Genomic DNA, 16,382 nt, shown 5'->3' with positions numbered 1-16,382 from the left:
GTAGATCGTCTGTGGAAAGCGGTACGGGATAAAAATATATCCCGCGATACGGTGAAAAAATGGTTGATGCATCAGGAAACCTACACTCTCCACAAACCTGCGAGAAAAAGGTTTCCTCGAAATCATTACAATGTATGGAACATAGACATGCTTTGGGAAGCTGATCTCAACGACATGGCATCGATTCAAAAACATAACGACGGATACAAATATCTTCTGACAGTGATCGACGTATTTTCAAAATATGCCTTTGCATTACCGCTAAAAAATAAAACAAGCAATTCTGTAACCGAAGCTTTCAAAACTATTTTCGAAGAAAACAGACGGAAACCTGTTACACTACAGACCGACCAAGGAACGGAATTTACAAATTCTACATTCCAGAAATTTTTAAAAAATGAACATGTACAGTTCTCGACAGCAACAAATTATCCTGTGAAAGCGAGTGTAGTGGAACGTTTCAACAGAACATTAAAAGAACGGATGTGGAAATATTTCACCTCAAAACAGACAAGACGTTATGTAGATATTTTACCGCAACTTCTCGAAGGTTACAATACAGCGATCCACAGTTCCATAGGAATGGCCCCTCGAGATGTCAACGAAACAAACGTTTACATTGTGTGGAAACGTCTCAACAAACCTGACAAACATGTTTCACAACCGTCTTCAGATCTTAATGTAGGTGATATTGTACGAATTTCTGTCGTCAAAGGACATTTTGAGAAAGGATACGAACAAACGTGGTCACGAGAACTTTTCAAAATCCATTCCCTTGTTCAGCGAACACCTGTACCTGTATACATATTAGACGACTTAAATGAAGAACCAGTAAAAGGTACATTTTACAAACATGAACTGCAGAAAGTTTATTCGGATCCTGACGAAGAGTATAAAATTGATAAAATTTTGAACACCCGGGGAAAAGGAAAAAAATTGGAATACCTGGTTCGTTGGCTCGGATATCCGCCTAGTTTCGATTCATGGATCAAGGCATCTTCCGTAAAACAGTTATCGGGAAAATAATTTCCAAAACATATTTATATCAAAATATAACGGTACTGCGATCCAGTGAGTCCTCTGTGTTCGGCGAGAATGGATGATAATTTCTACGTTTACCTCCTATCATCTGCATCGGAGGAATATTTTCCAGACAACACACTCACCCATTTCACCGTAAAACTTGCTAAACGAATCGATCTGTCTCCAGAATTGTGGGAAGTCGGATTGGCAGAACTACATTATTCAACTCTATACGACAATGTTTTGGAAACTGATTCTGGAATGTTAACTCTTCCTGTTCGGACATATGCAAGTGCTGAGGACCTAGTCTCTACCATCATCGAATCTCTCCCCGACGACCTGGAAATAAGGAGATCCGTTCTCGAGAAATTCTGGCATTTTTTGACGGAACCGCAATGGGGAACATTTGGATCTACTATCTGTACGGATAACACACTCTATATTAACGAACAACCATTTTATTTTCCTGCAACAACATATACGATAGAGGATCTGATTTATTTCCTGAAAACAGACCCTGCTAATGTAGCTGTTCCTACTCATCTCAGGTTTTTCTTCAAGCAGGCCGTGTACAAACATCTATCCGTGATAGGGGTTCCGAAGCCTGAACCTGACGATGCTCCAACAAATACCGTTACACCCATAGACGAAACTGATGACTATGCTAAATTTCGATATGACATATTGAAATCTATTTATTCTACGCACGCAATGTCCAATAGTGTTGTGGATAAAAACCCATACATATTTATTTACTCTGATCTGGTGAAACAACAATTGGTCGGGGGAGAAATGGTACGTCTCTTGCGTCTTACCCGAAAACAGTGTTCGGACATAAATACGTCTTGCACAGTACCCGTAGCCCATCAAACATTCGACCCGATTCATTACGTTCCTCTGGATAAAGCCTCTTTCGAAACAATAGAAATTGCGTTGTACGATAGAAAAGGAAATTTCTTACCTTTGAGAACTGGGTCCGTACCCACAATTGCTGTTTTACATTTTCGTAGAAAAGCAAAGTCCTTTTAAAAAACAGTAGACAGCTATTTCTCTCAGTCTTTGTCGAAAAGCGAATGAATCACCATGAATTCGCAGACCGAATATTATAGTAACCAAATCCGTGGAGGAATTGGGCCCATCTACCGTTCAACTAGAAATCAAAAAGGGAGAGGATTGGGGTCACTTTTCGCAGGACTGTTTAGAATGGTGAAACCTCTACTCTGGAGCGGTGCAAAGACGATCGGAAGAGAAGCTTTAAAAACAGGAGCTAACATTATCACCGACATTGCAACAACCCAACAAACTCCGAAAACTATTGTTCGTCAACGGGTACGTGAAGCAGGTCAAAATCTTCAAAGTAAAGCACAACGGAAAATCGACTCTCTGGTAGGTTCTGGTATAAGAACCAAACCTGCAACAAGAATTGCTCAGTTGATGTTAAAACGTTCAGCCACCCGTATTGGAACATCTACGATCCGTAAAAAACAAGCATCCAAAAAACGAAGGAAAACATCTGCAAAATCTAGGAGAACACGTAAAAGAAAAATCAAACAGAAGGTCTCAGGGAAAGATATTTTTGGATAATGATGGAGGATAACATGTGCATGATCTCGCAGTTCGACCTCTTCCGGAAAAAACCTATTCAGCAAAATGTGGAGAAAACGTACACAGCCACCTACAAACCTATCGCTTCCATCGATAATCAGAATATAATTCAGTTTGTCATACCGGCGGCAGGAACTGATTTTCTCGATCTTTCATCTGCCTATCTTCGTCTGCAAACGCAAATGGTTAAACAGGATGGAAGTCCCATGAGTGCTTCCGAAACAGAAAATGCCCTCACAAAAAACTGCGGGGTCGTGAATTATCTTCTCCATTCACTCTTTTCCCAATGTACAGTGACTCTCAACGGCATTGCTGTAACAACCGCCGATAACAATTACGCATATAAAGCAATCTTCGAAGCAGCTATCAATTACGGAAGCGATGCCGCAAACACGCATCTCACGAATGCCCTGTGGTATTTGGACACACCTGAACATCAAGATCAAATCACTGCCGACAACACAGGTTTCACCACAAGAAAAAAATTTTTCCAGTATGTTCCGACGACCGGAAATCCTACGGAAGTGACAGCCGTGGTCGACCTTATGGGAAAACTTCACATAGATTTCTTCCACCAGTCTAAATACCTGCTCAACGGTGTTGAAGTACGCATAGATCTAGCTAGATCACGTGACGCTTTTTACATCTGGGGAGACCAGACATCACCTACAGTAAGAATAAAAATTTTAAAGGCTGTTCTCGAAATAAATCACATCATTCCTACTCCTACCACCAGTTTGGCCATAGACAGAGCACTCACTTACGCTCCTGCTCATTATCCGTTCACCAGAAGCGTCATCAAAGCTTATTCTTACGTCGCCGGAACGCAGCAGATTTCGATCGATAATGCTTTTCAAGGTCCTTTTCCGAATGTTGTTCTTTTTGCTATGGTATCCACCGCCAGCTTTCTCGGAGACAGTAAGAAAAATCCGTTCGACTTTAGAAGTTTTAACCTATCTTCTTTCCATCTTGTGAAAAATGGAGAACTCGTACCTTCCGAACCTTTACAAATCACCACAGGAGCAAACAGCGGATTGATAACACGTGCTTATCAAACTCTATTTTCCGGTACAGGCATTCACCACGCCAATTACGGACACCAGATCACACGGAAAATGTTCGAGAACGGATTCTTTTTCCTGATTTACGACATAACACCAGACTCTTCAGGAAACGACACGCACACCAGTCTCCAGGAACAAGGCATCATCGGAGCCGAGATGCAGTTTTCTCCTCAGCTGTCGGAAAATATAACATGTCTTTTGTATGCTGAATTTGAATCTGCAGTAGATATACCTAAAGATAGAAGTGTCATCCTCCATCAGTGAGACCGAATTTTCCATAAATATGTGTGCCTGTGTTTCTGACTCCCAGTGTTACCGAAATAGCTCTTATGTAAACATTATACTGCTTGTGATGGAAAAACCCACCAAAGTGATAACCCGTACTATTAAGCATAGTAGTGTTTCTTCGAAAGTGACAACTTCAAAACCTGTGAACATACAATTGTTTCCCGAACTATTTGACAACAGCCCAGGAAGCATAGAAATGACCAAAGACAGACACATTATTATACATTATTGAAAACATAAGCAGCATGAACACGTCGCAGATCAGACAGATTCTATCTCGAAACTGTTCCACCAGAAACATTTTTTACGGTGTTTACCCGAGAGATCTTTTACCTCGGACGTTTCCTAAGCCGGCCTTGGTCATTGCAAACACTGACAAGTCCGACTCCCGGGGTACACACTGGGTGGCCTTCTATTTCGACAAAAACAATGTGGCCGAGTATTTCGATTCATACGGATTTCATCCTTTCTATCAAGAATTCGTAACTTTCCTGAATAGCCATTCCTCGGTCTGGACTTACAACAACATTCCCTTACAGGGGGTATTGGCCACAACATGCGGTCATTACTGTTGCGTGTATGCTTATTACAAAGCACGTCACGTTACAACCAAGGATTTCATCCACACATTTCCACCAGGTATCAGTAAAGATGGATATATCCTACACCGTTTTCGTCAGATCTTCAAATGTTTACCACATTCCAAGTGTTCCAGAGGGGAACGAACGTGTTGTTCTATCCACACGATCCAGGCTCGCGTCATGAAGAAATCTAATTAAAATATGTGCTGCCGTATCTTTCTCTCAGTGCCATCGAGACAGTTCTAGTGAACACACCATGGAACCTACTGCGGCTTCTATAATGGAGAAACACGACAAACTTGTAACACGTATGACCCATAAGGATGATGTTTCCAAACGTAAACCTCGCAAACGTGTGCAACCTATTAAATTAGAAACCGTTACTATCAAGAACGAGACGGCTGACGAGGGAATGGATGTGACTACGGACTGTGATTTCATAAAGAGACGTAGGGAAATTGGTTTTTCCACAGACAAAATCGAGTGTCCTAAACTACATGACGTAGATGCATGTTTAGATCTCTATCTTGCAAACACATATTTTCTGAACAAGGAAAAAAACAAGTACGTAGCCATAGGATTCGAAAAGGAATCCCCTTTCAATTTGGTGTGGGAGTTTTCGCAACAGGGGAGATCACCCGTACGCATCGATTCTAAACAGATTAGAGAACTGTGTGCTTTAAAATCTGACTTACTGAATTACGTCGACACTGGTCGACGATTCAATTATTTGGTTACTGGAAATATCACCGTTAGTGGTGTAAATTTTTTCGGGAAACGTTGCATCTCGATGTATCAACATCATTCACCGGATGCTTTCATTTTCACAGCCTCTGAACTACATTTATTTATGTGTAATCTTTTCAGACCTCTGCAAAAATTAATGAACGAACGTTATCATAAATTACAACCCGAAATGGAGGCTTTTGTATATTGTATAAAAAAGAATATGGTTTCAGAAAAAAAAGAAGTACCCGATGTATTGAACTATTTTTATGTACTTTGGTACAACGAACTGATGATTGAAATATATCTTCAGAACAATCTTGGACACACATTGATATTGTAAATAACTTACGTTATGTATCTGATGCTGTAAAGTATCCATTGTAAATCTATTCCATATTGTAAATGAACCATTGTTATTTTTATGTATTGTAATTCAGTCTTTGTTATTTTATGTATTGTAATATAACCCTTCAGGTATTGTAAACTTTCTATATCATCAATTGTAAATAAAACATTTGTGTTATTCTATATCCATACTATCAATTATAAATAAAACATTTGTATATTTTGAACATTTCTTTTATTTATTACAATAAAAAGTGTACATTTTCCAGACATTTTCAACTGCACAGGTTTTTTCACCTTTACCATGTTTTTTACATTTTAAACTTTCTGAACTGTTTTTGACACTGCTTAACTTTGGACATTCAAGTTCTTCGATATTGCATACAGTCATCTTACCCTCACCTTTTTTCCCCACTAATGTTTTCACCCATTCCATTTTCTTCGTACCTTTAACATAAACTTGCTGATTCATAAGCACTAAATACAGAAGATCTTCTAATTTCTCGTACGGTAGCCATCCATCATTCCAATCGAGACCATGTTTGTTGGTACGAAGCCAGTAATTCACTCGGCGATACTTTTCACTCAACAAGTGTAAACCATATGGAGGTTTCACTAAACAGTCAAATGCACTGTCGAAAGGAAATTTTAAAATTCCTACTTCTTTACACACAAATTCTCCTTCGACTCCTCGAAAACCTTGAATGTCCAAAAAACAGGCATCCATTTTGTTCAACAGGTGAACACTGTCAATGTATCATCAATACTGCCCCGACATACCGCACACTTGTCCAATTGAGAGGCACAGAGACCACAGGCTACAAAATGTCGACACGGAAGAATTACCACACTGCAAGCGTTTTCAAAACATATTTTACAGAGTAGCACAGAATCCACACTCTGATTATCGGATGTTTTTTCAGTAGTTTCCACACTGTCGCGATATTTGCAACTTTTCGAATCACTGTGTAACGCTGCAACACTCTGTATGTAACTACAGGTTGGTATTGCCCGGTAATGTTCTAGAATCGGGCAATCTTCGGATGTCCAATCACACACTCCGTACCCACAATGGAAACATATTACCCTATCACCGAATCCTGAATAATAAAAACCTGCAGTGACTAATTCTTCAGCAGTCTGACGTAATCCTATTGGCCACTTTCTGTAAGTCTTGTATCTCGCATTCACCGACATATAATCGGTGGTAAAAGGACCGCCTGCTATCAGACGAGTATGGTAAGTATACACTCTCATATGTCGAACAAAAAAAACTCGTCTGATACTGTAGGTATCGGGTATGAAGGTTCAGCCAGAATATTCTCAAAATCAGATACTGTAGCTGACGGGGTCCTCGGTATCGGCGATAAAGGTTCAGCCAGAATATCCTCAGGATCGTCGGGGAACAGCCGTCTGCGAAAATCGAAACCTTCGGGAGGAACCACAGGGAAACAAGGATGACCTTCTAAGTTAAGTAACAATGGACGATCACAGCCAGAACACCACACGGAATTTCTGTCTGCCAACAAAGAAAGCCACTCTTTCACTCTCTTCTTCAAAGCTTCGCCCAACTCTTCCTTCCTGCGACGTAGTTCGCAGATACACCCGTGACTCGGAAATCCTGTTCTCTCGTCACCTCTTCTTTTCCTCTCTTCTATCTCCTTCAAAGTCTCGCAGCGACGGTGAAGTCTTTTTCCTGAGCCGTTGACCACGTGACATCCACACCAGGGAGATTCAGGCATCGCTACATACATAAACGGGAAATAACTCAGCAACCGATCCAGGGCCGTTCGATCGCTGTCCAGATCGCCGCAAGACCGAACAAGTTCCCAGAACTCTTCGTAGCTGATCTCGTAGAAATTCACACCATTATCAGACAAACGTGTACCACTTACATCCATCCTCACATGATACTAAGATCCTCCATCCTTTCTATTTATACCCTTTTCCCTCCTACGTCACCATTTCCGTTAAACAAACTTCAAACTACAAGGCTACGCCCAAAACATGTTCGGGCATGTTCACACAGAACCGTTACACCACCCAGAAATTGCAAATTCATACAAACCTACGCCCAAAACATGTTCGGGCATGTTCTATTCAGACAGAAAAACGTTACACACTTTTCCAGGAATATCAGACTCATCAACGGTCTCAAACGGGAAACGCCCCCCAAAAAATAGCCACCCATCTCATCAACACCGGAAACCCTTATCAAGTACTCATTAACAACAGCAAACACTTCCCGCAATCTCAAACTTATCAAAGCCACCGAAAACGCCCCCCAGACCGGAAACACTTATCAATCACTCATTAACAACAGGAAACCCGCCAAACTTATCAAAGCCCACGAAAACACCCCCCGGAAACATTTATCAAGCTCCTCAGTAACAGGAAACCCATATCATTAAGCCCCGCCCACTTTTTCCCAACAACCAATCAAAACCCTCAAAACACCCACACTTGCTTGCCCACACACCTACATCATCAATTGATCTTTGATCGATCTTTTCCAATCAATTGATTTATCGACTTCAACGGGGGTACATAACTACTCCTGTGAAGAGTTTGGACTGGCAATAAAGTACGATTTATACATACTCAAGAAAGTAGAATCATCCCAGAAGTACGTATGAACGATGGTGCCATTGATGGTGCCATTAATGAGTAAGTATTTGTAATTAGGTAATTACATTAGCAGGGGCGCCGACTTGTCAAAATTATTGGGGGGGGGCCTCTGATCACTGAAATAAATTAATAAATGACTCACTCTCTCCCTTTTTTAAGTTTTGGCCTCAGTGTTCGGAATCTCATAAAAGCCCATGAATTCCTCAAAAATATCAAAATTTTTATTCACAGTTCTAATGCAGAATATTAATTGTTCACGGATGGATATGTCACAAGTTTCGTCAACCATAATAGCAGAATATTCCCGACTTTTAATATCTGCTACCACGGAGCACAAAACAGATCTCCCCAATATATCAATGATCTCGTTCTGAATGTCATGTTAGAGCCATTTGTAGCCCAAAAGTCCCATTCACTACCCTAGTTCATGCACATCGTCTTTTGAAACTCTTTTTAGTAAAAATTTTAACAATACTCATTATTACATACTTGGTATATAGTAATAAGTCATGTGTTTTGCTGTCTCTGGTCATAGCCCCCCAAAAGTTGATGGTTTAGCGGTCTCAGCACCCCAAATTGATAGTCTAGAACATTTCAAATCTGTATTTACAGTTAAGTTCATGTGGCACAATTCAGAGTAAACTTTACAAGAGAAGCAAAATAATACATTAGATCCTCTAAAGCAAAATTATTTGGGGCTCTGCCCCCACATCGTTAACATTTGGGGGGGCTCGAGCCCCCCAAGCCCCATGGAGTCGGCGCCTATGCATTAGACCCATAAGTAAGTTGAATCTGTAGAGTGTAGGCCTATTTTATAGGGGCTATAATAGAAGCAATAACAAATAGCCACCCTTATTTTCGTTTTCTTTTTATGTTTTGTGCATGCGCATCTTCAACCTATAGACTATATTCTTGTTGGTCAACAAATATCTGGTCACCCTAATTATTGCTATTGTTGTCCATTGTTTTTGTGTCAGTTGTAGATACTGGAACTATCGTACATCTTCAACAACCTAGAGCTCTGCCAAAGTATAGTTTTGATTCATATACTTTTATTCAGTGGCGGTTGCCCCCCTCACTTTTAGCCACTTTTGCTCTCGCACTATGCTAAACCTTATCTACAAAAGGAAATATACTGTATTTGCTCTCCCCAGTTTTGGCATTTTGCGGTACTTCCTATCATGAAATAATGTTCTTCTTAATATTATATGCAGGGGCGTGGTCTTATGGGGTAATGTATAGATAGGGACCCCACATATCACAATTTCGGTCATTTGTGGAGGTATTGTGACCAGCATCACTCCCCGGCCGACTGTAAGCAATCTTTAAACATTACTAACTTCTGGATTTTGGTCCTGAATGAAGAGTTCCTAATCACAAGTGTTTTTAAGATAAACTTCAACACAAACTTAAGAGAAGGTCAAACTAAGATAAAATTAATGATACTGATAACAAATTCACAAGCCGCACTTCTAAAATGACAAATGCCTGTTATCTTTATCGTAAATCAATATTACAACAAGAGATATTGCTGTTAACTAACACAATCTAAAATAGTGATGTATTTTTCTCGTATTGCCGGATCACTTGAAAGTTATATAATTATCTGGGTTCTTTGTTCTTCTTGAGGTTATGCAATACCGTTAGTTTCAAGGTGAAGGAGAAAGTGAAATCACAAAACCGTGTACGACGAGCAGTGTTGTTGGATGAGTTGCTATCGCAAGTAATTGGTTTCTTGTCGTTGAACTGTTCAGGCAAGAAATAATTGTTTCTGCTGCATTACATAACTTACACGGTGATAACTTACACAGGCTATCTGGCTGGAAATCATGATTGCCGGGCTAGCTACTCGACTGGTTTTGACGACTAGGCCATGTTCTAATTGCAACTGGCTTTCTCTGCTAGATTCTGTGGAACAGTCGATCAGAGCGAAAGTTTAGCCATGTGAAGATAAACTATGAGTTTGGCAAAATAAAGTTCCTTGTCCGTGGTTTCCGAGTGTTGACTATTTTTGTTCGCTTTTCGATAAAAGAAAAAGTAACAAAGATGATGTGCATTCGTGATGTTCAATAATATTTAGGAATTTATCCAAAGGATCAGATTTGTACGCGACAAATGTGATTAGGCCATAATGAAAATCCTTATTATTACATGTTTGACATATTTAGTTGAACAAAATATTTTCTTTATGAATGAGTCCTGCGAATCTCATGTATGGCAAACCTGAGTTCATTAAGAAGCTTGTTCAGTCTGCATTGATTACCATAATTTCTTTCGAGCCAATGTCTAGTCGATACTTTTCTTTTAATTATTTTAATTCATAATAACAGCAGTTAATTCTCCTACAACGTTCTTCAAATCGCTCGTCCATTCTTTTATCTTGTCTGCTCTATGCAATGTCTTATGGGGACAAGAGTATACCGCAGCTGAGCAACATTTCATTATTTTATTGCAAATACCTTTTGCAACTGCTTTTGCACATTTCCTATTTTCGTTATTTTGCTGTAAACTTTCGGTAACAGTAACAGTAACTTGAAATGCAGCAATAATCTTGTCCAAGTCTGGATTCACTGTGCTTGTATACGATTTTAACAAAAATGGACCAAAGTCTGGTTTACAAGATTTACAAAAGTAGTTTTCATTAGTATAACTAAATATTACCAGTGCATTACAGTCAAAACTCTACACTCCAAATGTTCCCATTTATTGAAGCCATTGCACTTCACAAGACGGCAATCTGCTTCAATGTTACTGCAACAAATAATATCTAGTTTCATTTTCCCGGAAACTATCGACGACATCGGATCTTAAGAAAACTTCCGTTCTTAGATTGTAAGAATGTTGCTTCCGATCCATGTCTTATTTCCAATATTCAGAAGATAACTTCCACACTATATATTTTCACGAATCCTGGCTAAAGGTCGCCATAATTGTTGCTGTTAGCTTTTAAATTAGCAACAAGCACAATATATAAAAAAATATTTTAAGAAATAAAATACAGAAACCGACTTACGAGTTCGTGTATTACACTATATATCCCATAATCGTTTTGTGCTACTTTTGGCTAATTTGCGAAGATGGGGATGAGTGATGATATGATGAAATTGATTAATAGACACTCACCAACATCCATGCCCAGGCTGGCATTCGAACCCGAGACCCCTGGCGTCGCAGCGCGATGTGCTAACCACGGCTAGTTTTGGAACCAAATCGCCAACACTGCCTCCACATTATGTGTGTGTGTGTTGATTGATTAATTGAGTTGGTGTTTTAAGTCTACTTTATGCACAGTAAGGCTAATCGAGACTGGACTTACAGTTTAAAGTGGGATCCGAACCACTTGTGCCTCCACCAGGTATCGAATCCGGGACCCCGCTGCAAGGCAACGACCCTACCACTGCGCCATCGGGAAGGCCGTGTGTGTGTATAAGTATATGAAGGTTGAATTATGTACCAAAAACCAAATTAAAAATGTTCCTGCGCCACTGAACGCAGCTATGCACTATCCAATTTTACAAGTTCACTCGACCTCCCCCTCCCCTTTTAAAAAATCCTGCGTACGCCAGTGGTCAAAATACATATGTATTTACATTTTTATCTCCGAGTTTGCCTGTCTCGTACTTGCACAAGTACTACCGCTTGAAATTTCAACTCGCCAAAGAATTTTTGCTATTTCCTGTGAAAAACGAGCAGCATGAGAGAGTATGGAAATTGTGTTCTTCGTGTCTTCGGAACCACACTCTCAAGTCCCAACTCCTCTATTTACCAGTACTCAAGGTCAGCTGTCTTCCGTTGTGGAACGATGCCTCCTTCAACTCCGTGTAGCTGCGCAGTTGCTTTTCCTCCCAGCTGTTTGGATGTGCAGTGAGGTCAGTGGTGTGTTGTTTATGCAACGCGTTTAAAAAGAGGCGTTCCAGACTGAGCTAACGGTGTGCCACAACTGTCTGTGGTTGTGTTGTGTGTCAGTACCAACAAAACACAAGGTAACACGTGACAGTGCGGTTATTTTATTGTTATTGGCATTATTATTAGCCAGAGTGCAGGCTGTGCTTACTTCATTTTCCGTCGAAAGATCCAAGCTCCGACGTGTAAGTGCATATACATAAATCTGTGCTTCCATACCGTCTGACGACTTATTTATACCGTGGATTATGAAGCTTATGAAGACATTATCCACGCAGCTCGTTCCCTGTTCAGAATTCAAAGTCAAGGTAAACTAGGAGCGTATTTATGTATAACTGGGTTCGAGTCATGAAACGAAAACATATTTGTTTATGATCACCTACTTGATTTCTTTCCTGGGGTGCAACTGCAAGGAATGTGCGACAAGAATTAACTTAACATGTATGTAAACTCGCGGCCTTGGCCGGATCTATAATATATTTGGGAGGCTACCACAGCATGTGCTGTAAGCATGAATGTATATGTGTGTTCACTGTTTAGGTCGCCTACACATCTGTTGTCGCCGTGCATCACCGATAAACCTTCACAGGGTGTAGCAGTTTCTCAACCGCCGCGTCGCGGCCTGGGACTGGCATTGATTAAACCGGCCCCCCAAAGTTTCTGAAATTTGTCATTTTAGTTTCGCATCATTTCTTAGTAACAGATACAAAAATACATAATTTGCTTTTTGTTTGTTTAATTTATTTTACTTCACTTTTTGTGCCACTTTTGACTAATTTGCGAAGATGGGGATGAGTGATGATATTATGAAATTGGTAAATGGACACTCACAAACATCCGTGCCCAGGCTGGGATTGAACCCGGAACCACTGGCGTCATAGCGCAATGTGCTAACCACTGCGCCACGGGGGTTGGCAATACATACTTTGCATACATAAATATTTGAAGTCTGAATGTGATAATCAACAATGCCCTTCTGCTGCTTTCCCTGTTTATCTAACAGACTCGCGTAACCACGTCTTGTACGCTCGCATGCGTGACCTTCGGCCATGTTGTGGGCGAAATCATATTATAGATGGGGTAAAATGTCTGCATGTTGTATTGGATGAAGGAGAACAAGTGTATGGGGAATATTCCTGAGTAAACAAAAAATAATCGATCGGGCAATTCGATTATAGATGGCGGGGAATGAACTTCCAGTTTGGGCAATTTTCCAGTGTAAACAAGTGGAATACAGATCGTCACCGAGCTTAATTTCTTATAAAAGATCGGATTTACGGAAAAATAAGTCTTTTTCCAAGACAATGTTGATCTTCTACCAACAGTTTCGTGTTAAGACTTCTGCAGGTTTAAATAAGTTTACATAGATTATGAGCATTGAAATACTTCAATTTTACAACAGTAAAACGTATAATTTTCGACATTGTGTACTCAAACAGAGCCCCTTTAAATTTATCATATGGCTTAGAGAGAGCGTCGTCAGAAATTTTTGTAGGGGGTAGAGGCCAGTAATAAAAGTAGAATAGTAGAAATAATAATAATAACAATTACAGCTGTTATAAATGTTATTATACAATTTATAATGACTAAACTAATTAAATAAACAAATTTTATTCGAGATTTATTATTATTTATCTATTAATGCTATTCGATCTACAAGCCGAGTGCATATCCAGCACAACAGTTACAATATTGAAATGCACAGTTATTGTTTATTTATTTCTTTATTGAGAAAATTCCAGATACAGCACAGGAGGCCATTTTACACTGAAATTGTCAACAATGAAAAAGCAAATAATAATAGTAATAATAATTAAAAGTAACAAAAAAACACAAAAATGAATAGCAAATTAACAAAAATTTGTATTTTATTATTTACTTTCGTAAGTGTCGTTCAAGAAAAGACTTTAGAAGTTAATAAAAATTTTATTAATAAAGTTTACATTGATTACATTAAATTAACTTAAAATTGTATTTTTTTCAATCCTGAATGATTACAAAGAGCTCCAATTTTTAAATATAGTCAACACATGTGCGTTAGACAATTATAATTTTCGAAACACGTAAAATATTTCCATTTCATTTACTCCAGTGATGTAGTGTCGACTATTGCCTCGTGTTTGTGTCCAGTCCAGTCTTTTCGCTTTACCACCTGAATCCACTGATTTTTCCGTATCGGATCTGTCTGAAAACTATGCATAGATACTCGAGAAAAAATATTTGTTCCCAACCTTGTGTTGAAACCAACACTCATGCAAGGATTGTTTGTCGCCTTTTCTGTGAGACATTACCCTTACACCTTTGAAATCCATGTTATTTTTTCAAAACCGGAAGTAGCGCCCCCGCCTGCGCCGAACACGAACGAAAATGTAAATATCCGATGAATAGCCCTCATAAGTTCGCTAATTTGGAAAGTTTGGAAAGTAACTTTATGTGTGCATGGGCTCTAAGGTAAAAATATTCAAAATAGTATTGTCTAATTTCTTAATAATAAACTGAGTAAATAATAACCGTTTCAAGATAATTGGTAGGATGTTTTGCATAAACGAATTCAATAGCGACACTAAATTGGAAATGCAATATTTACGTCTTTTGTCATTTTCACATTTTTAAACGTAATTGGAAAATAATCGTTTTCAGTCATTTCCCTCAAATTCCTACCTTGCCTCTGTAATAACTTCTGACGCTTGTTTGCTATTATACCTATAAACCAGTGGCGGCGATTAGTTAGGGGGCGAGGGGGCAGTCGCCCCCCCCCCCAAATCTTCGCCACTTTTGCCCCTGCACTATGCTAAATCTTACCTACAAAGGGAAATATACTGTTTTTGCCCCCCTAGTTTTGGCACCTTGCGCCCCAATTTTGGGTCCCAATCGCCGCCACTGCTTTAAACATTTAATTAAACCAACCGCGATGTAAATATTTTCGCATTGAGTTTACCAATATATACGTAATTTTATCTGGACTGAAACTCCTTATGTAGATGCAGTGACACTCCCGCAATGCGGGAAGGCCCCGAGGTGTAGGGGCCCCGCAATGTTTTCTCTGAGCTCCTGAAATTTTATATAATTTCAGAAATTCAACACACAGTGTCTGTTATTTTTAAAAAATACGAAATAGACAAAATGTAGGTCAACAGTGACAAAATCTGAACTCGAAATTCACTGAGGTGAGCACTAAATAGAAACGCCCGATCTGTGTATCAACAGAGTTTTACGAGTCAGAGGACACCACAAATAACTTCACGACTGTTTTATGTATTTTTTTTCATGTGGAAGATGGTCGAGTAGGTTCCCAGGAACATATCATAAGACAATGTCTGTGATAATAAGCAGGGGCGTACTGGCTCGATCAAAGGGGCCCAGGCAACTTAACCTTAATGTACTTGCTTGCAGATCGCCTAAAATAGGAAAATAATCCCTCATCTCACACCTTTATAGATATACCGTGTGTCTGAATCTTTTAGAGTATAAATTGTCTGCAGTTATGAATCCAGTAGGAAGATTCAGTTGCTCGGACAGTCTGTTTTTTATTGCCACACAAACAAGAAGACTTAGTAATTCATGAACTTTTACCACTAATATTATGGTGGTATTTAAAATGTAACTTCCCACCAAATATTTTCAAAGGGGGATCCAAGCCTTTTCATATTCAAATAAGAACAGACATATTTCCAACATAGCCCACACCTGTTAAGTGTTACAGATTATTTTCGATTTTTAGCTGTAGTGTGACAAGGTAATTCAATTTTCTGTTAATTGTTAAACACTTTAAAGGTGGGTAGCTAACTATTGTACGTACGTCTGTTACCCTCTGACGTCTTCGATGATACATATACGTTGTAGTATTTTCGATTTTTCTTTTTTACCAAGGGACCCCAATATTTTAGTTGCAGGGGGGCCCAGAGCACTGTGGTACGCCACTGTGTAGATGTCAGTCTAGTTTGAGGCACCTTTTCTAACCAGGAGTTGATTCATCTGTTGTTGATCTGTGAGAAATATAATGTATAGTGGAACCACAAGCAAAGAAACCTGCGCAGACCCGCGATTCCTGTACACCGCACTCCCGCGAGGAGGGGAGGGGGAGATTGAACGATGCTTCCTTATGGCCCGAACTGAACGGAAGAAGGAAAAGCTGCTGGGGGACTTTTCGTCCAAGGTTTTTTTTCCTTGTGGTCTCTCTATAGCTAGACCAGTGGTTTCCAACTTCAAAAGGTCC

At 39.6% G+C, this 16,382-nt stretch overlaps 1 protein-coding gene across 1 annotated transcript in view; it reads left to right on the top strand.

Annotated features, from left to right (window-relative positions):
* The window catches only part of LOC145978763 (uncharacterized), a 158,048-nt gene that overhangs the window by 90,487 nt on the left and 51,179 nt on the right, over positions 1 to 16,382 (top strand). The window lies entirely within an intron of this gene.

The sequence above is a fragment of the Lepisma saccharinum genome, chromosome 25, assembly GCF_977018435.1.
Source record: "Lepisma saccharinum chromosome 25, izLepSacc3.1, whole genome shotgun sequence".
NCBI classification, from domain to species: domain Eukaryota; kingdom Metazoa; phylum Arthropoda; class Insecta; order Zygentoma; family Lepismatidae; genus Lepisma; species Lepisma saccharinum.
The sequence above is the reverse complement of the archived record's forward strand: the minus strand, read 5'-3'. Positions and strand labels throughout refer to the sequence as shown.